Source organism: Castor canadensis, chromosome 8 (assembly GCF_047511655.1).
Source record: "Castor canadensis chromosome 8, mCasCan1.hap1v2, whole genome shotgun sequence".
Classification (NCBI taxonomy): Eukaryota; Metazoa; Chordata; class Mammalia; order Rodentia; family Castoridae; genus Castor; species Castor canadensis.
In genome coordinates, this window is record NC_133393.1 from 86,139,666 (window position 1) to 86,163,629 (window position 23,964).

A 23,964-nucleotide genomic window follows, 5' to 3' on the forward strand; every position below is an offset into this window, starting at 1 on the left:
GACTTTTCAAACATAAATGTGTCATGCTATCTTCTTGGTTTTTGTAACTATGTCTTTGGAGATCTTTTCACAGCAGCATGTTTAAATCTAATTTGTTCTTTTAAACTGTCACACAGCATTGCACGCACTGTCACACTTTTTTTTTTTTTTGCTACTTTGCCTGTGCTTTTAAAATGGCTTATGGGTTAAATGGGTTAACATTTTCCATGTCTGTATTCACAGGGCAGGTCGAGGCAGGCACAAGCTTTTTGACTGGCATGTTACTAACAACATATAAGAAAGCCAGGACCCATGCCAGCACCTGAGCCCAGAAAAAAGGCCCAGGGCATGCAGCGTTACCACTGCAATTGTTCTCTCTCTGCCTTCCAATAAGTATTTACCTTTTTTTTTTTTTTAACCCATCTGTCCTCCAGACATTTATCTCTTACATATGACACATTAGTAATACACCTCACAGGAGTAAATGAGGTAACACATAGGAAAGAGCAGCGGACTTGGGCACATTGAACCGTGTAAATTATGGATTGTGGTTGTGCCCCTCATTTTCTGTCTCTCTCCTCTTCAGATACTATGTCGTGAGGCTCAAAGAACGGTGGTTCATAAATGGGGTTATGGGTGTCACTGGTAGATCTTGGTGCAGGGTTGTGTTTACCAACTGACAGCTGGATTAGTTCTGATGTGACTATTGATGAGTGGTGTAATGTTTTGTCACATATAATGTGACAAAATATTATAATTATTACTTACTATTGTAAGTAATAATGGTAGTACTTAGCCTGTGGGGTGGATGTTATTCAAATGAGACAATATATGTAAAGAACTTACATATTTCTGGCATATGGAATGACAATCTATTTTATCATTACTCAGAGAAGGTGAAATTCCCCCACTTTTCCCACTTGTGCATTCTTGTCTGTAAAGTGTCAGTATGCAGCTTCTTCAGAATGACAATAAAAATCCACCTAATCTCATGATTAGAGCATAGCCATTCATTGTTCCTTTAGTGGTTTTTGTTTTCGTTTTTTGTGTTATGGTGCTGGGGATCAAACCCAGGGCCTTGTCCAAGCTAGGGAAGTGCTCTGCCACTGAACTGTACCCCTATTCGTGGTGGATTTTTTTTTTTTAAAGCACGTGTTCCTTTAGTGCTTATTATATATCTAATACCCTACTGAGTAGGTGTAAAATACAGAGAAACTGCAAAACAGAGTTCTTGACCTCAAAAGTGCTTATGATTTTTAAATTAAAATTCCTTCATGTATGAGGTAACACTGGAAAGAATTTTGAACCTGTCCATTGAAAGTCATTCTATAACCTACTCTCTAACAGACAAAAATATATGATTATACATGCCCAGTGGCTGTTTTATCAAAAGCTGTGTTAATTGCAAAGTGAATGCAGTCCTTTAACTTCTGCTTATTTATTCCATATCTAGCTGCAGAATTCCTTCAGAAGCTTGCCTGGGCCTCTCCCATAGAGAAGGAGCCATTAGAACTTGTTCCCCTTGGTGCTAACGTGGGCTGTTTCCCTGGCTGGAGTTTGTTCTCACTTCCTCCTGAGAGAGCTGAAAAGACCAAGGCTGAGGGCTGGCTGAAAGCAGTGCTGGTCCATGGCTTGCTTTTACAGAAACAGGCAGCTATTCTGCAGTTCTAAATGCAATATGAGTGGATATTTATTTATTACTTTTTTATGGGTGAGAAATTGTAATTTATTGAAACTTAACTTAAAAAATATAAGATGTTGTAGTGTACCCAGAGCACCCTCAGTCTGAGTAAGAGCTCCGTATTGTTTCCCTAGCCCTCCACCCTGGGTGAATGGATATTTAGCAGAAAGATGAAATCCAAGAAGAATAGGAAATGTCTTATGGAGCCTGGGGATACCCTGCAAAGAGACTGAAACGACCTTATTTGGGGAGTAAATTCTCAGGAAGTAAAGCTACTCTGTTTCCAAAATGCCTGCTAAATCCCTGTCAGCTCAGTAACCATGCTTTCTCTGAGAAAGAGAAGCCATTTTCTGTCTGTGTGTGAACTCATTCCAGCCAGCCCAGCCCAAACTGAAATTCCAACTGGACATAAAAGGCCACTTCAGCTGTCCAGAGCAGAAGCCACGTGTGGATTTTGGTTTAAGAATCAGGCCAGGCAGCAGACCTCTGAGTGCTGGGGGAGTGATGTCTATTCCTGACCTCAGCCAAGCACCCTTTGCCTTCATTCCACACTTAAACCAGGGACAAGCAATTCTGAATGCTTTTCTTTTAAAGGGGGCTGGTTTTCGTTTTGTTTTGTTTTGACAAGGTCTCCCCATGTAGCCCAGGCTGGCCTCACATATGAGATCATTTTGCCTTCACCTCCCGAGTGCTGGGATTATAGGCACGAACCATCACACTCAGTTTAAATTCTTCTTCTTTTTTTTTATTAACATACATTAATAGCACAAGGATTTCATTGTGATAATTCCATAAATGCATAGAGTGTACACTGAACAAGTTCACACCCCTCCCCATTATATTCCTTTAACCTTCCTCTCTCCTTGCCTTTATCAAACAGCATTCGGTAGGTTTCATTTTTCAGTTTAAATTAGTCTTATTAAAAAAGTCACTTAAATGTAAAACGGCAAGATTTTGCAGAGATTCCTCTCTTTTACTGCTAGAGATTTCTTAGCAGACAAAGAAATCTGCTGGCTAAATCATACCTCTGGGAAGAATAGAGAAGATGTAGCACAGTAATTGGGTTAAGTACAGTTCAGAACGCTATGTGCGTACCACCTCTTCTGAAGGTGATCTTTTTATTTTATTTTATTTTTTCATTTTGATGAGGAGGGACAAATTCTTTAAATTTTCCCCTACAAACTCAGATAAAAACTTTTAAGGGTTGGAGATGTAGCTCAGTGGTAGAGTGCTTATCTGGCATGTGTCTTCAACCAAAGAAAAAACAACAACAAAGACTTAAAGCATGTTAGAATCCTAAAAACAGGTAGGCCTTGCATTTCATAGTGTTCAGGGCTCCATAATTATGCTCTCCAAATCAGTATTGGCAGTTAATTTATTTTGCCACCTCCTAGGTGAAAGCAGCTGCAGTGTGAGACTTGAGACAGAGCCCATTTTCTAAGGAAGAACAAAGGGAAAGAGGGTGCCCCTCCCCCCTCTGAAAGGCGGCTTGGCTTTGTGTGAACCAACTCCCTCTGGGGACTGCAGCAGGGGAGGCTCAAGCTGTGCCCTGAGATTAGTTCAGTAACCCTTGGTTCAGCAGTTCAGATGTGGGGAGATGGCTGCCTGTCCCATGTTAATATTATCCACTGCCTTGTCCATGTATCTTCTACCTGAAGGACACTTTTATGATACAGTAACACTTAGGGAGGCATTCCCTCCTTTATTTCTGTTTCTCTGCAGATAAATGTCAAGCATCTTCCTGGATCCGCCCAATTCACTCAAAGTTACCATGTATCCTCTGCTCCTTTTCGTCCTCTCAACACTGAGCTCTCAGTGCTCCTCTTGGGTTCAATCCAGATTGTGAGGGATACAGCCCAAGCCCGCACTTATGGGACATAGAGGCCCAAGCTTCCTTCTCTTCCAGTTGGGTTCCTTATTTTGGTGTTTCTGGTCATACTGGACAAAAAAGAGGGCCGTGTTTTGAACCAGAGCTGATAATTAATGCCCACAGCTATGTTATGATGGGAAGTGGGAAATTTCATGTCAAACAGGGACCTGCAAGCAGCATGACTTCTAGTCAAAGTGTCCATCTATGAAACTATCCATCTGTAGGCTTTCACTCTTACTAGAAGACAAAGGGAGGGCCAAGGGTGTGGCTCTTGGGTTACAGTGTCTACCTGGCATGTGGAGGCCCTGGCTTCAAGTCCCAGTACTTGGGGGGGGGGGGAGATTCTTACACTTAAAGCTATGAACAGCTGCAAGTGATGATGGGGTAATAAAATGTTATAGGGACAGGGTTCTGGGGTAGAAAGCACCTGCTTAGTGAAGGGCAGGCAGCATAAAAACAGAAGCTCTACCTTGGCATCATCTTGCGGGTGACAGCTCCTGGCAACCAGGCAGGCTCAAGAGCAGAAGGGCAGCCCCGTCATCTCTCTGAGGGCTTCAGCCATAGGGGGAGAAAGGTGGTACCACAATTCTCTCCCAGTGGATGGTGATGACGTGCTCTAAGGCAGATGCTGCAGAGGCTCCTGTCAAATGAATGAAGAGAAAAGGAAGTGGGGAGAGGAGGCGGGACTCAAGAAATGACACTGCAGCAATCCTGGAATAAAAATGAGGAGCAGGAATGACAATGCACATCCACCTTGCAGCTCAACCCCCTTGCCCATTTTCAAGTTTGCCTCTTAACCTCATCTGATATTTTGTAAATCCTATTATAACAGGATAGAATAAATGAAAGTGGGCTCCCGGGGTTCTGTTTTTCATTCTCCTCTAAGATTGTCTAAAATGATGTTACCTTAAAAATCAAACCCATCTTTTTAGCTTTAGGAAGTATTAAAAACCCTCTGAGACATGGTCTACGCAAGCCATCGCAGGCCCCTAGATTTCTCTTCTCGACACAAAGGCGGCTCTGCCCATGCACACCATTCCTCTGGTTCGGTTGTTTAGGGGGCATAAAGAAGAAGAGCATCCTGGGTGTCGCAGCCATTTGGAGAGTGCAGGGCCCACGCCCTCTGGCGAGCCTCGCCGCAGTCTCTGTCGAGCTGCGGGCTCTTTTTCCGTTGTCACCAGCAGGCGGCGCTGTGCCGGCGCTGCAGCCGCCGCCCAGCCGCCCAGGCCATTTCCTCAGCGGCTTGGCGCAGCGCCCGCCATGCCTTGCTGGTCTGTTTAGGAGCTGCGTTTCTCCAATCAGCGCTGCTTGCTAACGTATCTGTGCCCTTGTGATGATTAGTGCTAGTTGAAAACCTACCTCTTGGGGCTTTTGAAAGAGTGGAAAGCCTTAAAAAAAATAAATAAATAAAAATTTGAGATTTGCAATTTTTTAAAAGCAGTCTCAAATTCAATTCAACTATCTCGAATAAAAAGAGCTCTGACAAAATAAAGTAGGCACTGTATATTGAAGATCAGAATGCTTTTTTTTAAAAATCCCCTTCCTGTTTTTTTTTTTCAGACTCCTGAAAGGCGTAGACACCTCCCGAAAATTCAGCTGCGGCGCCATCTGCTGGACATGCGGCGACATTGCGGGACTCTGCGGGGAAGGAGGTGTTTGGGGTTGCAGGTGAAGGCCCGGCTTTTTGCCCTGGAAAGGATCTGGCACCCAAGGTAGCATTCATACCGGTCTGCTTATCTAAAAAGAGACTAGACTGATCCTCCGCTAGAAAATGGTCTCCGTATTGAGTAGCCCTCGGGCCTAAATGAACGGCTTTTAATTGGTCGGTGGTCTCAGGAAAGCCTGGGACTTCAGGAAGCCAAGAAGCATAATTCATTTCATTACATCTGCCAGTCTCAGGCCAGAGATGGAAACTATAATACTTATGTTTTCCATCACTCCACATAGGAGGTGTCAGGACAGAAGTCACAACGTGCTTGTTTTCCTGAATGGATTGATTTCGTTGAGTGGAAAGAATTTCAAAGGTGAAAAGGGTAACAGAAATAAAATTAATCTGGGAGTTGGAAGGTGCTCAAATGTGGTGTTGGTGGTGTTTAAAATGAGCTCATTAAGCTTTGCCACCGTTTTTCAAACTCTTATGTCAGTTCTGATTCACTTGAAGATTTTTCTGTCTAGGACACTACAGACCTTTTCCACACAAGGGTCTAAACCTATTTGCAAACACATCTATATGCATACGTCCATCTATGCCTGCATTTGCTCGCCGTTGTTGTACATTTTATTAAAGCCCATGATCAGAAAACGCTTGGGAACTGGTAGAGAGCAGAATTTTAGAGCAGATTAAGGTTGGCCCACCTCTCTGGGAAAGTATGGTATCACTGATAGAAGCATTTGTAATGGAAACACATTATCAAACATAGTTCTGCCCTCAAAGAGCTTGATAATTACTTTCTAACAAAACTAAGTATTTTTAGCCAGGCATGATAGCACACCAGGAGGACCATAAGTTCAAGGCCAGCCTGGGCTAACAAAGTAACACAACAAACAAAAAACCCTGAGTTTTTGTATTCTGGGATGAGCTTAGAAAGGTTTGTAGTTTTATCAACTTTGTAGCCTACTGATGCCTCACTGATTATGTGGTCCTGGCAAGTCCTGTGATGCGTCTTCTTATATAGCCAGTATTTTATAAGGGCATCCTTTGGTACTTCAATAACTAAGTCCCCTTAGGTGAGACCTGTCTGATTCTACTGCCATAGAGAAGTGTTAACGCTACATTGGGGTGCTTGAAGAAGACAACAGACAATGAAGAAAGCAGGATGAGAAATAAATAAAAGTCCACTGTGGCACTGAATGAATGAGAGGTCTGTATCAGAGAGCTAGAAAACTGGATATATTTTCTTTTGCTTTTTTTTTTTTGGTGGTACTGGGGTTTGAACTCAGGACTTTGAGCTTGCAAGGCAGGCACTCAGCACTGTACTGCTTAAACCATTCCTCCAGCCCCTGTTATCTTCTATTTTGAATGAGCAAAGAGTTATTGGGTTTAACATCGTGAGCAGTGTAGGAAATACTTGGTGGCTGCTGCCACACCTCTCATATCTCACTTCTACAATGGATTTGTGGAGGAGTCTTGCATTGCACTAACTAGCTTGGTAACAGATGAGCACTGCATGCTGGCAGGAGGAGGGAACTGAGCAGCTCTCAGGGAAGGGGCTTTCCTGTTTCTGGCTAGGACGCAGCTGGGAACACAGGGAGAGTGTTGAGCCTTTCCAGCCTCCTTCTCTCCTGTGGCACAAGGCATTTTGTTCCCATTGAATATTTTCTTTTTATTTCCTTAACTTGTTTGCTTAGAGGAATTCCTCACCCTCAGAAGAGAGCCACCCACATGACCCACCTGTCACTTTCCTCACCAGTGTGCCAAGAGCACTGAGCACTATTTCCAGAGAGCTCAATATAAAAATGGCTGCCCATTCCCCCAGCAATTTATCTCAGGGTTCATATATTTGTGTTTGGCAAAAAGGCAAGGGAAAATTTTTTTAAAGATGACCTTTCCCTTGACTTTCAGCTTGTTCCATAATTGGGGTTTTGAAAGCATATGAATGTTCTCTGAGAAGCATAAAACAGATTAAATGTGCAAGAAGTTTCTATCTGGAGGTAAGTTAGTGTGTCCCTCATGGTTGAAATCCTTATTCCAAAGCTGGGCACTGCACCTATAATCCCAGCTACTCTGGGGGCTGAGGCAACAAGATCAACGTGAGCCTAGGAGTTAAAGACCAGCCTTGACAACACACTGAGACTCCCCATCTCAAAAAAAAAAAAAGATCCTGACTCCACAGAGGAATTGCCTTAATAATGTCAACCTAATTCATTTTTGTTCTCAGTGTAGATTAGTCCTCTTCTCTATGCAAAATGTCAGGCTTCTCAAAGGGTCTTGGCTTTCTAGGAAAAGAAAGCCACTTCTTCTGGGCAGACTTCCTTACTCCCCTCCCCTCCAGGTACAGGGAGGGGGCCCCTGTGTAAGTGAGCAGCACCTCATGGTTCCCCAGCATACTCTTATAATACTAGATAGTCACCGTGTATCTGTCTATCTCTTATATTAGACTTTTTTTTTTTTAATTTTTGAGACAGGGTCTCGGTACATAACCCAGGTAGACCTCAAACTTGCAATCCTCCTGCCTCAGCAGCCTGAGTTCTGGGATTACAGGCAGATACCAACATGCCAGGCCTTTAGACAGTTATATTCTGTGAAAAATATATTCATTTTGTATCCCCAGTGCCTAACTAGTGCCTTCATCCAAGCAGATGTTAAGCAGGATTTCAGCACTCTGAGGTGGGAGGGAAAGGTGTTTCTGATGGAAGAACTGGCCTGTGCACATGCAAGGGTCAGGCCTGCAAGAGTGCCAACGAGCATGAGGGGGATGACAGGAAGGAGATAAGATAGCAAAGAGTGGGGTGGTTATGATGTCATGAATTAGTTGAAGGCACTGGTCATCAGAACTAAAAATTGCTACAAATGATGAAATTTCAGTTGTGTTATATATTGAATAGTACTTTATATATCTTTTCATCAAAAAATGGGAGCCACACAGTTGGGGGCCAGCCTGGGCTACATAGTGAGGCCCTGTCTCAGCCCTTCCTCCAAAATTACATTACTATAAGAGCTTCCACCTTCTTTCCTGTAACTTCTAATTCTAAGATAGATGGCTGTCCCAAGCACATGGGCTGGATGTAAATTTGTCAAGTGAGCGAAATAAGGTGCTGCCCTGTCAGTGTTTCTCTCTGCTGTCAAGAGACTCTCCCTCAGGCACGACACATTCTCAGACTATTCCTTTTCTTAGGGACAAAGCACATATACAGTACAGGATGGCTGAGGGATACTCTTCTGTTGTGAAGGCTGAGAGTAATTTCGAAAGGGAGGGTGGAAAAGAAAAATCAGTTCGTGTCAGCCATGTACTGTCAGGAGAGGAGACACTTGGTAGTTCCGAATCTGGAAACTGAGTCTCTTAATGCTGTCTATACTGTGTACTCTCAGGAAACTTAGACTCCAGTTTGAAAATGATGGTTTTACAGAGCCTGGATTTTATGCTATAGACCAGTGGTTTGTAGAGTGGAATGTGCAGGAAGTTTAAAGAAAAAATATCACAAATTCTATTTCTCCTTTTTTTTTGGACAGGGTTCCACTGTGTAGTTCAGGCTGGCTTCAAACTTGAAACCTGCCTCAGTATCCCAGGTGCAGCAATATTATTGTGTGCCACCATACCCAGCTTTATTTATATTTTTTTAAGGTTATACTCTTAAACTTCTATTTTTGGTAAATGTTTATACAAAATATAATAGGGTACAATTTTTTAGCTGGGCACCAGTGATTCACACCTGCAATCCTAGCTACTCAGGAGGCAAAGATCAGGAGGATCTCAGTTTGAAGCCAGCCCAGGCAAACAGTTCGCAAGACCCTATCTCAAAAAACCCTATCACAAAAAATTGGGCTGGTGGAGTGGCTTAAGGTGAAAGCCCTGAGTTCAAACCCAGTACCACAAAAAAAAAAGTGTACAATTTTAAAATAAATTATACATATGTATATACACATATGTGTGTACATATTAACTATGAGAGAGAAAGATGTACAAAAATTACGGATAAGCACGTGGTCAAATGAAATCTGGTGATCACTCACTTTCAGGGGCAGTGGAGGAACACTGAAGACTTCTGGATAAAGGGTGGAAAGGACATAGTTGTGCGTGGAGGTGTTGTCAAGGAACAGTTCCAGTCACTGAGGAGACTACTTAGAGGTGCCATGCCTGCCTTCAAAGAATTGGCAGAGCTGGGTATAGTGATATGTGCCTGTAATCCCTGCTACTCAGGAGGCTACCGTAGGAGAATTGCAAATTCAAGGCCAACCTAGGCAATGAAGTGAGACCCTACCTCAAAATAAGGTTTAAAAAGGATTGGGGAGCATGAAGCCCTAAATTCAAATCCCAGTCCCACAAAAAAAAAAAAAAAAAGGTGGGGGAGAGATTGGGGGATGTTAGCTCAGTGGTAGAGAACCTGCCTAGCACATTTGAGGCTATGGACTCATTCCCTGTTAGAGCAAAACAAAGAGGGCATACTCTGGCTTAACACATGGAAAACAAGTGGCAATGGTGAAAGATAAATAGTTCCTGGCAAAGTAAAGGAAGGATGACAGAAAAATTTAAGAGACCATAAAAGAGCAATTTTTAAAAATTCCATTTTTAAACATGCTCTGCCTGAGGAAAGAGCTGAGTTTTCATGTGGGTCCCAAATATCCTCACCACAGTATTTTCATTGCAAATTCCACACATTTCGTTTGGTTATGTTTTTTCTTCTTCATCTTTAAACACTAAATTGATGTTTAGCTTCTGATTTTGGGGAATATGAGTTTCAATTCTTAGAAGAAACTTAAAAATGTGAAAGCTCGCCGGGCATGGTGGTGCGTGACCATGCTTCCATGGACTCAGGAGCTGGAGGAGGAGTATGGTGTGAAGCTGGTCAGGCAAAAGCTCAACATCCTATCTGAAAAACAAACTAAAAGCAAAAGGATTAGGGAGCAGCTCAAGTGACAGAGCACTCACCTAGCAAGCTAAATTCAATTCCCAGTACTACCAAAACAAAAAAGGGAAAGCTTAAGCCCAGCCTGGCAGAGCATATCTGTAATCCTAACACTCAGGAGGCTAAGGCAGGAGGATCACAAGTTGGAGGCCAGCCAAAACCACACAGCAATACCCTGTCTCAATAAATAAGTAAATAAATAAAAATTTAAAAATAGCTGGGTGCTGATGGTTCACACCTATAATCCTAGCTATTTGGGAGGCAGAGATCAGGAGGATCATGGCTTGAAGCCAGCCCACGCAAATAGTTCATGAGACCCTATCTGGAAAAATACCCAAAAAAGAGCTGGTGGGGTGCCTGCCTAGTGAGTGTGAGGCCCTGAGCACCACCAAAACCAAAGAAATAATGTGAAAGCATGTGATTAGAAAGAAGGTAAATGTAGTCCTGGTCTTTTAGTAGGCTCCTACATTGTAATGGTCAAAATGTTCAAGGAAAAAGGAAGTTGGAGGGACTAATTTGAATAGCTTCCCTATTCTTAGAAATTTTATTCTCACCAACATTTCCCAGAGAGAGGGACTTTTAAAAGTTCCCAAAGAACACTATTGTAAGGCATAATAATACCTTAGCGTTGTGAATAATAGATCCAATCTCAAAGGGTTTTCATGATCTTATCCCTGCATTCCCACCAGTTAGGTCTCTGTTGTGTAAACTTGATAAGAAATAGGACTACCCCAGACTCCCAGGCTAGCAGGAGCTCAGGCCTGCTGGTATCCTGACAGATACCATGTTGGGAAAGAACCCTAAAGCATCAGCCTTTTCAGACCCTACTGTTGTTTGTGATAACTGTGTTGCAAAACAAAGTGTCATTTTTTGGTAGTGGGTGTGGGCCTTGTGCATGCTAGGCAAACCCTCCACTACTGAGCCCCATCCCCAGCCAGAGTGTCATTTCCCCACTCTGCTCTTACAGCACACTCACAGACGATTTCTGTGACCTCAAAAGGTTGAGGATTTCTCCCCACCAGCTAGCAAGCAGTGGACATTGCAGTGGACATCAGCTGGGCATCCTCGAGTCCAACTTGGTTCTGACACTGTCTACCTGGAAACAGCATCACATCCCTTGGTAGATGGCAGTCACAAGCCCCATGTTGTTTTGCCTCTACTTCTCCCCTATCTGCTATAAATCAGGGTTCCCATAACTTCCTCTTTCAGTTGGGTCATTTGCTTGAGTTTCTCACTGAACTCAGGAAACACATATTTACTGGTTTGTTATAAAGGATCTTGCTAAGGACACAGATGAAGAGATGTGTAGGACAAGGTATGGAGGAGGAACACAGAGCTCACATCCCTCCAGGAACCTCCATGTTCAGCTATCCTGAAATTCTCCAAACCCTGGTGGTACTGGGGTTTAAACTCAAGGCCTTGCACTGGCTTGCTAGATAGATGTTCTACCACTTAGGCCACGTCCTCGGCCCTTTTTTGCTTTAGTCACATTTCAGATAAGGTCTTATGTTTTTGCCCAGCTCAGGCCTTGGAGCTTGATCCCTCCTACCTACGGCCTGCCTCATGGCTGAAATTATAGGTGCAGGCAACCACACCTGACTTATTTGTGGAGATGAGGTCTTGCTAACTTTTTGCCCAAGCTGGCCCCAAGCTATGATCCTCCTGATTTCTGCTTCCTGATTAGCTGGAATTACAGATGTTTACCACCATGCCTGGCCCTCCTTTTGGGTTTTTATCCATTGCATAGGCATGGTGGAAGCTTGGACAACCATGGGGAAATGTGATAGGACATAAAGGGTATGTGTTAATGCTGATAGACTAGGTGGGGAAAGCTAGCAGAGCCTTTCTGTTTCAGCCCTTCTTGACCTGTCTGTGCAGTATCCCTCCCTCCAAGGTTTCAGGCAGGGTCCCTCTGAAATAAGGAGGGTCTTATGACAAACTGTTGGATGAGGTAAGCCAGATAATTTCTTTATGGTGAGCTCTAACACAGAAAGTGGGGGTGGTCAGAGATTAGAGTTTTCCAAATCTACCTTGGGGAAGAGAAATTCTAGTTTCTATGGCCTGCTTCCAGGAGGGAATTATAATTCAGGAACCGAGGATGAAAACTATACATATTATAGCATGATAACACCATAGGTATTATTTTAGCCATTTAACATAAGAGAAAAACCAAGTTGGGTGTGGTGGTCCAATCCTGTTACCCTAGCACTTGGGAGGCAGAGACAAGAAGGATTGCAAGTTCAAGGGTAACCTGAGCTACATAGCAAGACCCTGTCTCAAAAAAAAAAAAAAAAAAAAGAAAGAAACAAGAAGGAAGAGAAAAAAAATGCCATGACTACTGACAGATCTGGAGGTCAGCCCTGGTCTGTCTTGGAGCCTGTTTTAGAGCCTGGGAGGTAAATGGTAATTTGTGATAGGACAGTAGAAGATAGTTTCAGTAGAAATGGAAGGCATGTTACAGAGACTTATTTGCCTAATATTTATTGAGAAAGGTGGATCTTCCAACTATGGCATGAGCAGGTGGGCATCTTCCTGAAAAAGCAACTATGACCAGACACCACCTGTCTCACGCCTATAATCTTAGCTACCTTGGAGATGGAGATCAGGAGGATTGTGGTTGAAGGCCAGCCCAGGCAAATAGTTCTCGAGACTTCCATCTCCAAAATAACTAGAACAAAATGGGCTGGAGGCATGGCTTAAGTGGTAGCTGAGTTCAAACCCCAGTAACACCAAATAAATAAATAAATAAATAAGAACAACTACAAAGGCAGAAAAAATGGACAAAAGCCACCATTCCAGCACTCTGGAAACTGATCACAGGCCTATAAACGCGTGTGAGAAGTGTCTGTGCTTGGATATTGTAGTAACAGTAGGAATCTGTGGCAGCCTTGCCCGTGGACACTCCTATGCCTGTTCCTGTTCCCAGCCCTTGGCTGGGTTAGCATGGAGACTTTGCCAGGGTGGGGACACTGGGAGGAGCAGCTTCATAGCCACCATCAAACAGGTCTCAGTTGATGTGGAGCAGAGGTTGTGGTTACAACCAGAGGTTATAGTTGTGCTGCAAGCACATTCCTGGCTGGGACAGTGCACATTTACTGAGGACAACAGAGGGCCCAAGAGTCCTACATACTCCTGGCTGACCCTGGGACTGCTGCTCAGAGATGTGAAAGGGTCCAAGGTAAAGGAGCAGCAAGCAGCCAGACAGGATTGGAGATGGCCTGAACCCCGGCCCACACATACTCATTATAAGGATGGAAGCCCAGCTGGCTGGAGGTATTCCAGCATAATTATTGCCTTATTAAGTTGACTGGGGGGTTACTCAAGACCAAGGAAACCCCCAGGAAGGCAGACTTTGATGGGTTTTCTTTGAGACAAGATTTCATTATGTAGCCTAGGCTGGCCTCAGGCTCTGGGTTCTCCTGCCTTGACCTCCTGAGTGGTGGGATTATAAGCACACACCACCATGCCTGGCATTGAAGTCAGACTTCTTAAAAGAAAATAAGAAAAAAAATACTGAACATAGATATCAGCAGCCACATACTCGACAGGAGACAGATTTCATAGGTTTAATGCCCAGGCAAGAGCCGAGCACCGGTGGCTCATACCTGTAATCATAGCTACTTGGGAGACAGAGATCAAGAGAATTGCAGTTCAAAGCCAGCCCAAGACTAATAGTTTGCAAGCCCCTAGCTTGAAAATACCTAACTCAAAAAAGGAATGGTGCAGGGGCTCAAGTGGTAGAGTGCCTGGCTAGCAAGCGTGAGGCCTTAAGTTCAAATCTCATGCCACCAGAAAGAAAAAAAACAAAAACAAAAGAAAGAAAAAGAAGACTATACCCAGGCAACTTACTGAACAAAGAAACCCACAACCCAAAAACAGCCTCAAGGGAGGAAATCAAAATCCAGAGTTGCTACAATATATTATCTAAAATATCCAAAGTATCCAGTTTTCAGTAAAATACACAAAAAGATAGAAAAGTATGGCCATTCTCAGGAAAAGCAGCAGCTGATAGAAACTGAGTATCCACAGAAGCTGCAGTTATCAGGCAAAAGCCTCAAAACAGCAATTATAGATAGGTTCAAAGAAACAAAAGAAATGATCCTCAAAGAATCAAAGCAAGCAGGAGGTGAATTCAACTATAATATATTATAAGAACTTTTGTAAATGTCACAATGTACCCCAATACAACTAAAAAAAAAAAAAAGCAGCTCAAGTGGTAGAGCACCTAGCAAGCATGAGGCCCTGGGTTCAAACCCCAATACACACACACACACACACACACACACACACACAAAGAATCAAAGGAAGCTAGGCACAGCAGTACATGCTTGTAGCCCCAGCTACTAGGGAGACTAAGGCAGGGGGATTCCTTTAGCCTAGGAGTTCCAGGCTAACCTGGGCAACCGAATGAGACCCCCATTTAAAAAAAAATTACCTAAGAATTAAATGATTAAATGGCACAGTGAAGAATATTAAACATAGGGCTGGACATCATAGTGAGACAGGAGATTTGTGTAGGACAGAAAGTCTCCACTCAACCTTCCTGGCTTAGGTATTTAGTCAGAGGGAGGGAAGGAGTTCTAGGTTCTTGTCTCAGGGAGCTGAAGAATGAACTTCGCAGACAAGGAGAGTGAGTATGGTGTGAAAGTTTCTACTGTAAAGTGGGAGAGTAGAGCCCCCAGAGTTGGGGAGAGAGTATCCCAAGACAGGGTGTCCCAGAAGTGACGTGAGGTGATCTGAGGTTTTTAATCTGTTTTCTCCAGGGTATTGCTCAATCTCTATGCTAATTAGGAGTATAGAAAGCGGCATTCTGGTTGGCTGTGCCTTCAACAATTGGTTGGTCCTCAGACTGGCCTTACCTGGTCCCTCCTGCTTTTCGTTCTTTCCATCCTTTAAGTCACAGGGAGGTCATAATGGAGGTTTTCAAGGGCCTTTCTGTCTCAATAGTGCCTGTGCAATCCCAGCTCCTTAGAAGGTAAAGATCAGGAGGATATTCTCTAGGCTAGCCTGGGAAAAAAGTTAGCAAGACCCCCATCTCCATCAATAAGGTGGGCCTAGTGGTGTGATCCTAGCTACAAGGAGGATTACGATCCAAGTCTTCCTAAGACAAAAAAAAAAGTGAGCACCTATTTGAAAAATAAAGCCAAAAAGGGCTGGGTGACTCAAGTAGTAGAGCACCTGCCTAGCAAATGTGAGGCCCTGAGTTCAAACCCCAGTGCCACCAAAAAAAAAAAAAAAAAGAATATTTAACACAAGCAGAAGTAGAGGAAGAGAGGAGACTAAAGCAGGAGAACCAAGAGTTCCTGGCTACATAGCAAGACCTTATTTCCAAATAAAACAAAACAAAAACAGAAAGGAAGAAAAAAAAATGAAAAACAGAAAGAGATCTGGAAATCCCCAAGAATTTGGAAATGAAACACACTGCAAAAAGATCCATGGGTCAAGAAAGTTATCATAAGGGAAGTTTAAAAATATTTTGAATTCAATGAAAATGAAAACACAGCATACCAAAATTTATGGGAAGCTAAAAAATAACAAAATTTATAGGAGTACTTAGAGGGAGACATATATCAGAAATTAGGAAAGGCCTTATGATACCACAAAGTATATTTAGTCTTTAAACATGCTTCTTGGCACACAACTCCTAATTTTTTTTTTTTTTGATAGTACTGGGAATTGGACTGTTTTTGGTGTCACTGGGGTTTGTTCTCAGGGCCTCATATTTGCTAGGCAGGCACTCTTACTGTTTGAGTCACTCTTCCAGCCCTCTTTTTTTATTGTTTTTTTTTTTTTTTTTTTTTTTGAGATAGGGTCTTAGGAACTACTTGCCTGGGCTGGCTTCAGGCCACTATCTTCCTGATCTCTGCCTCCTGAGTAGCTAGGATTATACTCATGAGCCACCAGCTCCCAGCTTCCTAAAATCTTTAGTATTTCAAAGTGGTTAAGTGTCATGGTAGCCCCAGGTGGATTCAGGTTGCGGCTGGTGCAAGATCAAGTCCAGCTTAAAAGGCTGGGTTTTTGCTTCAGCCCTCAGTCTGTCTTTGAGAGCAGAAGGACTAAAAGCTGAGTTGGTCACCAGAGGCCAACGACTTAATCATGTCTATATAAAGAAGCTTCCACATAAACACAGAAAGACTTAGTTCAGAGAGCTTCCTGGAAGGTGATGGTCCCCTGAGAGGGCAGTATTATGTTTTGCAATAAGCCTAAGTAAGTAAATAGAGTAAGTAGAGCTCTGTGAGCCACTGTAGCAAATTAATCTAACCTAAAGAAGAGATGTGGGAACTCCGATATGTTGCCAGTCAGAAGCACGGAAAAACCACTGAGGGTTTGCGATTGGCTTCTGGAGGTACAGGACAGCCTTGGGGACTGTGCTCTTGACCTTCAGATAGAGAGTGTCAGAACTGAATTAGAAAGCACTAGCTTGCCTGCACGGTGTGTGGGAAAAGCCCTACCTTCCCCCCGCCCCCCGACATTTGACAGCCAAAGTCCTACTTGTTGATTGTTGCAGTGTGAGAGTGGAAGAAAAAGTTTTGTTTTCTATAGGTCTTAAATCAGTAACTCAAGCTTCTTCTTTAAGGAAGTAAAAAATGAAGGGTTGGGGAGTAGCTTAAGAAGTAGAACACTTGCCTAGCAAGCACAAAGGCCTTAAGTTCAAATCCCAGTATATATAAAAAAAAAAGAAAGTAAAAAATATAGGCTGGGGTTGTAACTCAGAGGTAAAGCATTTGCATAGCATGTATGCTCAATCCCCAGCACTACAAGAAAAGAAAGGAAAAGAAAAAGGTAAAGATCAAACTAAATCCAAGGCAAGGAGTTAATGTGGCAGGAGTTAATGAAATAGAAAATAGACAAAACAGTATAGGAAATCAATTAACCAAAAGTTGCTTTAAAAAAAAAATCAACCAAGGTGCCAATGGCTCATGCCTATAATCCTAGATACTCAGGAGGCAGAAATCAGGAGGATTGTGGTTAGATGCCAACCCAGGCAAACAAAAAAACCCATCACAAAAAAGGCCTGGTGGAGTAGTTTAAGGTATAGGCCCTGAGTTCAAACCCCAGCCAAAAAAAAAAAAATCAACAGATTTTTAGCTAGATTAATCAAAGGGGAAAAAAAGAGATGTAACAGGTCCTCAGATGCTGCTCTTTCTGAAAAGCACTGATTGCTCACTTGGGCCTGCAAGGTAACTAAAAGCAGGCCAAGAGCCTGGCATTCTGTCTTCATTGTGTCTCCTTTACTTTGGGTCACACTCCTGCTCAACTCTTCACAGAGGCACGTTAATCATTCAAGGAGTGCCTGTCTAAATTGCAATACTGAGCCTACCTCATCCCCCTTCAAGACTGAAGGCACAAAGATAAAGTAATCATACATCCTGCTCCAAACTCTCAAAAAGGTGCCTGGAAATCTCTAGTCATTGTCCTAAACCTGCAGTCACCATGGAACCTGGAAACAGTGACGCTCACAGAGAGATCACCCATGATGAAATCACCCCCAAGCAGAAGCAGTCATCTCATGGGAACTGAATTGTCTCAAGCAATAAGGACTTCTCCAGGGCCATCTTGCTGAATCAGAACTGAGACGATTAAGTGAACCACAGTTTGACCAAGACTCCTAACTATGCCCTGTCCTAACTCTGCTTCTATTCTATTCAGACCTAAAGTTCATGTCAGTCTCCCCAAAGCTGGGCTGAAATACTTAATTTCCTTCTACCCAAAATGGCTATTTTGATTAAAAGTCTTGTGTGTGGGGGGGGGGGTACTGGGGTTTGAACTCAGAGCTTCATGCTTGCTAAGCAGGTGCTCTACTGCTTGAGCCATGACTCTAGCCCCTACTTTGGTTATTTTTGAGATAGAGTCTCCTTTATGCTGTTGCCTGTCTGAACAGTAATCCTCCAATGTTTCCCATGTAGTTGGATGACAGGTGCACACTGCCACTCCCATGGACTTTTTGACAGGGCTGGACTCGAACCTCGAGCCTCCTGATCTCCCCACCTCCTGAGTAGCTAGGATTACAGGCTTGAGCCACATGCCTAGCTTCTCCCATTTAAAACAAAAACAAAACAGGGTCTTGCTCTGTAACCCATGCCAGCCTCAAACTCTCAATCTTCCTGCCTCAGCCTCCTAACTGCTGGGATGATGTGTGTCACCTGTAATCCCACCAGGCTTCCTTTCCTACCTTTTCAACATTTTATTTTGTTGGCTTTCTTTGAGGTGAGTGGCCAGATGTGACATGTTGGAACACCAGTAGTTGGTTCTCTGGCCTAGAACTCTGGCTACAAAGACATAGATTACCAGTATTTGGAATGAAAGAGAGGACATCAACATAACCCTACAAAAATTAAAATGATTATGGCCAGGCATGGTAGCACAAGTCTGTAAGCCCAGCTACAGGAGGTAGAGATAGGAGGATCCAAGGCCAACCCAGGCAAAGTCAGCATGAGACCGTATCTGAAAAACAAACTAGAAGTAGGACTGGGGTCATAGCCCAAGTGGTAGAGCAAGACCCTGAGTTCAATCCCCAGTACCACCCACAAAATCAAAATGCTTATAAGAGTATATTATAAACAACTCCCTACCAATAAATTAGACAACTTAAATGAAATGGAAATATCCCTAGAGAGATGCAAATTACCAAGCCAACTCAAAAAAGAGATAGAAAATTTGAATACACCTATGCTAAGTTAAAAAAAAAAAGAGTTAGCAATAAAAAAATCTTCCAACCAGGAAGAGCCCATTCCCATGTAGCCTCACTGGTGAAGTCTATTACATATTTAAAGAAGCAATAGCACCAATATTTAAAATCTTTCAGAAATAGAGTTGGAAAGAACACTTCCCAATTCATCTTACAAGGTTAGCTTTACCCTGATATCAAAGTCAGAGAAAGACACTGCAAGAAAAAAAATTATATAGTTGAGCACAGTGGTACACACCTATAATCTCAGCTATTTGGGAAGCTGAGGCAGGAGGACTGAAAGTTGGGTGTCAACCTGGATAAAGTATCTAGACCCCATTTCAAAAAGAAAAGAAAAACAAGGGCTGGGGGTATGGCTCAAGTAGTAAAATTCTTTCCTATCCTAGCAAGTAAGTATAAGGCCCTGAATCCAAATCCCAGTACCACCAAAAAGAAAAAAGTATAGATCAGTATAATTGAATAATTCAATTCAGCTACAATTGAATAATTACAATTCATGAATATTGATGCAAAAATCCTTAAAACACACTGGCAAGGGCTGGCAGAGAGACTCAACTGGTAACAAGCCTACCTAGCAAGCATGAGGCCTTGAGTTCAAACCTTACTACTACTACAAAAAAAGAACAATAATTAAAATATAAAGAAACACTCTAGAGGTGACTTGCTTTCAACCTATTAAAAATGTATTCCTCTTCTTGCGCCTTCCTATAATCTATTCTCAATACATTGACCAAAGTGATAGGATTTATATATGTTGGGTTTTTTTTTTTCCAGTACTGGGTTTGAACTCTGGCTTCTCACTTTCAGGGCAGGTACTCTACCGCTTAAGCCACACTTCCAGTCCTCTTTTTTTTTTTTTTTTTTTGATTATTTTAATGCCTTTCCTGATGTGAATATATGAATTCCTGTTCTTCAAATACTGTTCGCACCAGTTTTACCATTTTACTGCTTCCCTTACTTAGCTAACAAATCTTGAACATATGTTTATTCCATATGTATACAAGAGTTGTGATTTTTAACTGCTTGAAACTTGTATTTTCACAAGGAAAACATTAGTAGAAGGGTTTGTGAACGTTCTCTTCTGGTTGCTTCTGTTTTCTCAGTGAATACGGATACAATGTCATGAGCTGAGAGTGAGAATAGGGAAATGGTTTTAGTAGGGTTGAAGGTAATGAAGAAGTTATAAAAAAGACTGTTAGGAGAGTGGGAAGGTAAGGAGACTGAGGGGATTTCAGTATGACTACCAAGCAACGTAAGGTCCGCTGGAGGTCGGAGTTATGAATGTTAACTAGCTCTGTCCTCCTCCTCAGCCACACAGCCATGCCTTCAGGCATGGGGAGGCAGGGTTAGATTTAATCAGTCCTGAGCTTTTGCTAACTAGTACAGACAAGAAAATGGAGCAAGGTAGTTGCAGGTATAAGCAAGAGCATAATTACAGTGGACTATGGAAGGAGAGATGTGAGGACACATGAGGATGTGGGGCAATGAAAAGGCAGTCAGACCAGTGTTTTGTCTGTCCCAATGAGGGACTGGTTTTGTAAAGTTAGAAAAGTGACAAGTAGGGCTGGTGAAGTGGCTCAAGAGGTAGAGCGCCTGACTGGCAAGTGCGAAGCCCCGGCACCACTTTAAAAAAAAAAAAAGGGAGAGAAAGAAAAGAAAAGGGGTAAATTTTATGAGGCAAATTCCAGAGGCAGTGAGCAGGAATAAAAACTAGCACACAGGGCTTGGGATGTAGCCCAGTGGTCAAATGCTTGTCTAGCATGCACTAAACTCTGAGATTGTTTTTGTACTGCAAAAACAAACAAACTACAGTATAGGTAGATGGAATTTGTATTATTAAAGTGTGGGGTGGGGAGGGATAATAAAATATAAAGAAGAGATAAAATCAGGAGACAGAAGCCAGGTGCTGGTGGCTCACACTTGTAATCATAGCTACTCAGGAGGCAGAGATCAGGAGGCTCATGGTTGAAAGCCAGTCCAGGCATAATAATTTGCAAGATGCTATCTCAAAAAAACCTTTCACAAAAAGGGACTGGTAGAGTGGCTTAAGGTGTAGGTCCTGAGTTCAAACTCCTGTGCCACAAAAAAAAAAAAAATCAAGAGACAGAAACCCCCACCTTTGGTGGTACTAGAGTTTGAACTCAGGCCCTTGACCTTGCTAGGAAGGTTATCTACCACTTGAGCCACTCTCCCAGCCCCAGAGACACTTTCTTGAGGAAGGATCAAAGCTGCTGGAGAACAGGTTACATTCCTTAACCCTATCACTAAATTAGGAATCCAGGTTACCTGCTAGGAGTGAACAGGTAGGTGTAGCTTAGGAGCTGGAAGAATGTTAAAAGATTGTTATATCTTTTATTGTTAAGCTGTTATGTCTTGGATAATGAAGAACAAAAATGGGTAAAAGAATCACATAGCAGTGTGGGAAAGGAAGGTCAGTAGTCCAAGTCTTTGAGGAAGATGACAGATAATCTTAACTGCCTGTATTTCAGAAAATACCCAAAACAATGAGCTACTTATGTGCATTGATTTATATAATTTGCACAGATTACAAGATAGCACACAGAAATTGTACTAGCATTTTCCATTATGCTAATCACCACAGCAATGTACCTGTAAATTCATTAAATCATAGAGAACGAACTCTCCCAGGTCAAACTCCCGCACATATTTATTTTGTTTATTGATTGATTATGATGCTGGGGATCAAAGGCATGGCCTCACATATGCTAGGCCAGCACTGTACTCCTGAGCCATCCCCTGAGCCCTTGCACACATATTTGGATGGCGAGGCTTAGATAGGCTCCCATCTCCAGCTCGGAAGCACAATCTGTAGTTCCAAGCAACACTCTGGGGCCTTATTTTAAATTGCAACACCAGCCTAGACCTCCTCTTTCCTTATAATGATTTCCTTTTCTACCACTGGGCTGTTGTCAGGCACTCCTGGCCTACCCTGATCAGATTCTTTGCTATAGAAACTTAGGGATCTGTGCTGGACATTCTGGTCCCTTCCCACCCTGTGATCCCAAATACATTGACTAACTTCTTGCTTTGACTCTCTACTGCAAGGTCTAAGATGCATCTCAGACTTACTATGTCTAAAACAAATCTTGACTTCTCTGCTCCTTCGCCTTAAATCTGCTCTTCCCAAAGTGTTCCTTATCTTAGTAACTACCAACTCCATTATGCCAGCTGCTCAGGACCAAACCCTTGGAGTCATTCTTGACTCTTCTTTCTCTTGTAATCCCACCCAACCCATCCAGAATCCAGCTACTCCTCACCATCTCTGCAGCTGCCTCTCTGGGATACTGCCCAGGTTATAGTAATAACTGCTCAACTGGTTGCTGTCCACTTCCACTCCTGCCTCCTTACAGCCTATTCTAAGCATACAGAACAGAGTGACCCTGTCCAAAAATAAGTCTATTCTTGGCATGAGTTTTCTAAGAACCCTCCAATGGCTTTTAATCTCACTCTGAGAAAATACCAACATCCACATAGTGGTCTATACAGTTAGAACCTATACAATTAGGGCCCCATTTTCCTTGTGACTTTGTCTTCTATTACCTTTTCCCTCTCATGTATTACTACAGCCATTCCCTCTCTCTGGAATGCTCTTCTTTTAGATACCCACATGGCTTAGCTCTTCCTTTAAATCAGAGAGGCCTTCTGTCTTAGTCTGTTTCCTGTTGATATAACAAAATACCTGAGATTGGATATTATTATTAAAGAAAAAAAGGTTTATTGTGCTCAGTTTTGGAGGTTGAAAATCCAGTTTTAGAGGCTGAGCTTCACTGACTCAGTCTCTAGTGAGGGCCTAAAGGCAGATGACATTATGACAGGAATGAAAGATCATATCACCAGACAGAAAGTCAGAAAGATTCAGGATTCAGGCTTAGGCTTATTACAACAGTTCTTTCTCATGAGAACTCAGAGGCCCCATCAGAACAACCTTAATCCCTTCTTAATCCCATCACCTGTACACTGCCAAGCTGAGGTCCACGCCTCCAAGGCATGGACCATTGGGGCACAGACCACATCTAAGTAATAGCTCCTTCTTTATCATATTAGACAAAATAGCACTCTTCACTACCTTCATCCTTCTCACTTGGCTTTATTTTCCTTCATACAACATCTTTCCCCAAATGCAACACGAACTCCTTGACAGACTTTGCCTGGTCCTCAGTTCCCAATAGTACCTAGCCCATGATGCCAAAGAAATACACAGGGTTTTTTTGGCAGTACTTGGGGATGAATTTATTAATGAAAGAATAATGTAATTTAGAATTTCTAGAAAATCTTTACAGTTTCAGGGGGTATATAGAATGACTGCTTATATTTTATTTTACAAATACTAGAACTATGATTATTTTACAAATACTAGAACAAATACTAGAACTATTGTGCTATAGGTAGAATCCAGGTTTTTCAAATTCCAGTCTGGCAATCCTACCGTTCAGAGCAAGTATTCTCCTCACCCTGCAGATAGGGAAACAGCCAAAATACAGCCAGTGAGCTTGTCTGAGGCCACTATAGCTAACCACCAGGCTTCGGAGCACTGTGATGGCTCTAAGAGGTTACACTCAGAGGAATCAACAGTCTTTATTGCAATATTTTGTTATTTCCATCTTTTCTTTCCTCACCCCACAGCTTTCCAGCTTTCCATTTGTTTTATCCTGTCCTTGTCTTTAGAGATCAAAATTATTTCATTGCTTGCTAAGAAAGTAACTACTGAGTGATTTTCCTATTAAAAAAAAAAGGAGGGGGAATAAAGGAGAACGATAGAGTGGGTGAATTTAACCATGATATATTGTAAGAACTTTTATAAATGTTACAATGTATCCCCAGTACAACTGTAATAAAAAAATTTTAGAAAAGAAAGAAAGAAAGTAACCTGTACTTCCCCATCAACCTGGACTTGCTCAGACTTCCACACCAATGTGCTTGGAGTCAGCCATCTGAGCCTCTATGGGCCTGGAGGCAGTGAAGCCTCCCAATGTCACAAGCAAACCAGTTCCAGGGAAGCAGGTTTCAAGGTTGTTAGGTGACCTATGTTCCAGGTAATTAATTTTCTCTCTCTCACTCTCTCTAACACCTTTGGTTCACTGTCACTCATTTCAGTCAGAATAAAGAGGAAAAACAGCAGAACAGCCTGAATTTAAAATTTGTTTTTTTGCTTTGAACACA

General features: G+C 42.5%; 1 long non-coding RNA gene across 2 annotated transcripts; it reads right to left on the reverse strand.

Annotated features, from left to right (window-relative positions):
• Window positions 1-2,305: 2,305 nt before the first annotated feature.
• On the reverse strand, window positions 2,306-23,727 carry LOC141425749 (uncharacterized). 2 transcript variants are annotated; one of them, XR_012450835.1, is made up of 3 exons: window positions 23,672-23,727; window positions 4,000-4,241; window positions 2,306-3,598 (listed from the first exon to the last, which is right to left on the reverse strand). It is a non-coding gene; the product is annotated as an uncharacterized lncRNA (long non-coding RNA). The 2 variants fall into 2 exon arrangements; XR_012450836.1 differs by lacking the exon at window positions 23,672-23,727 and adding an exon at window positions 4,437-4,815 and having other exon boundaries at window positions 4,000-4,170.
• Between the last annotated feature and the right edge of the window lie 237 nt (window positions 23,728-23,964).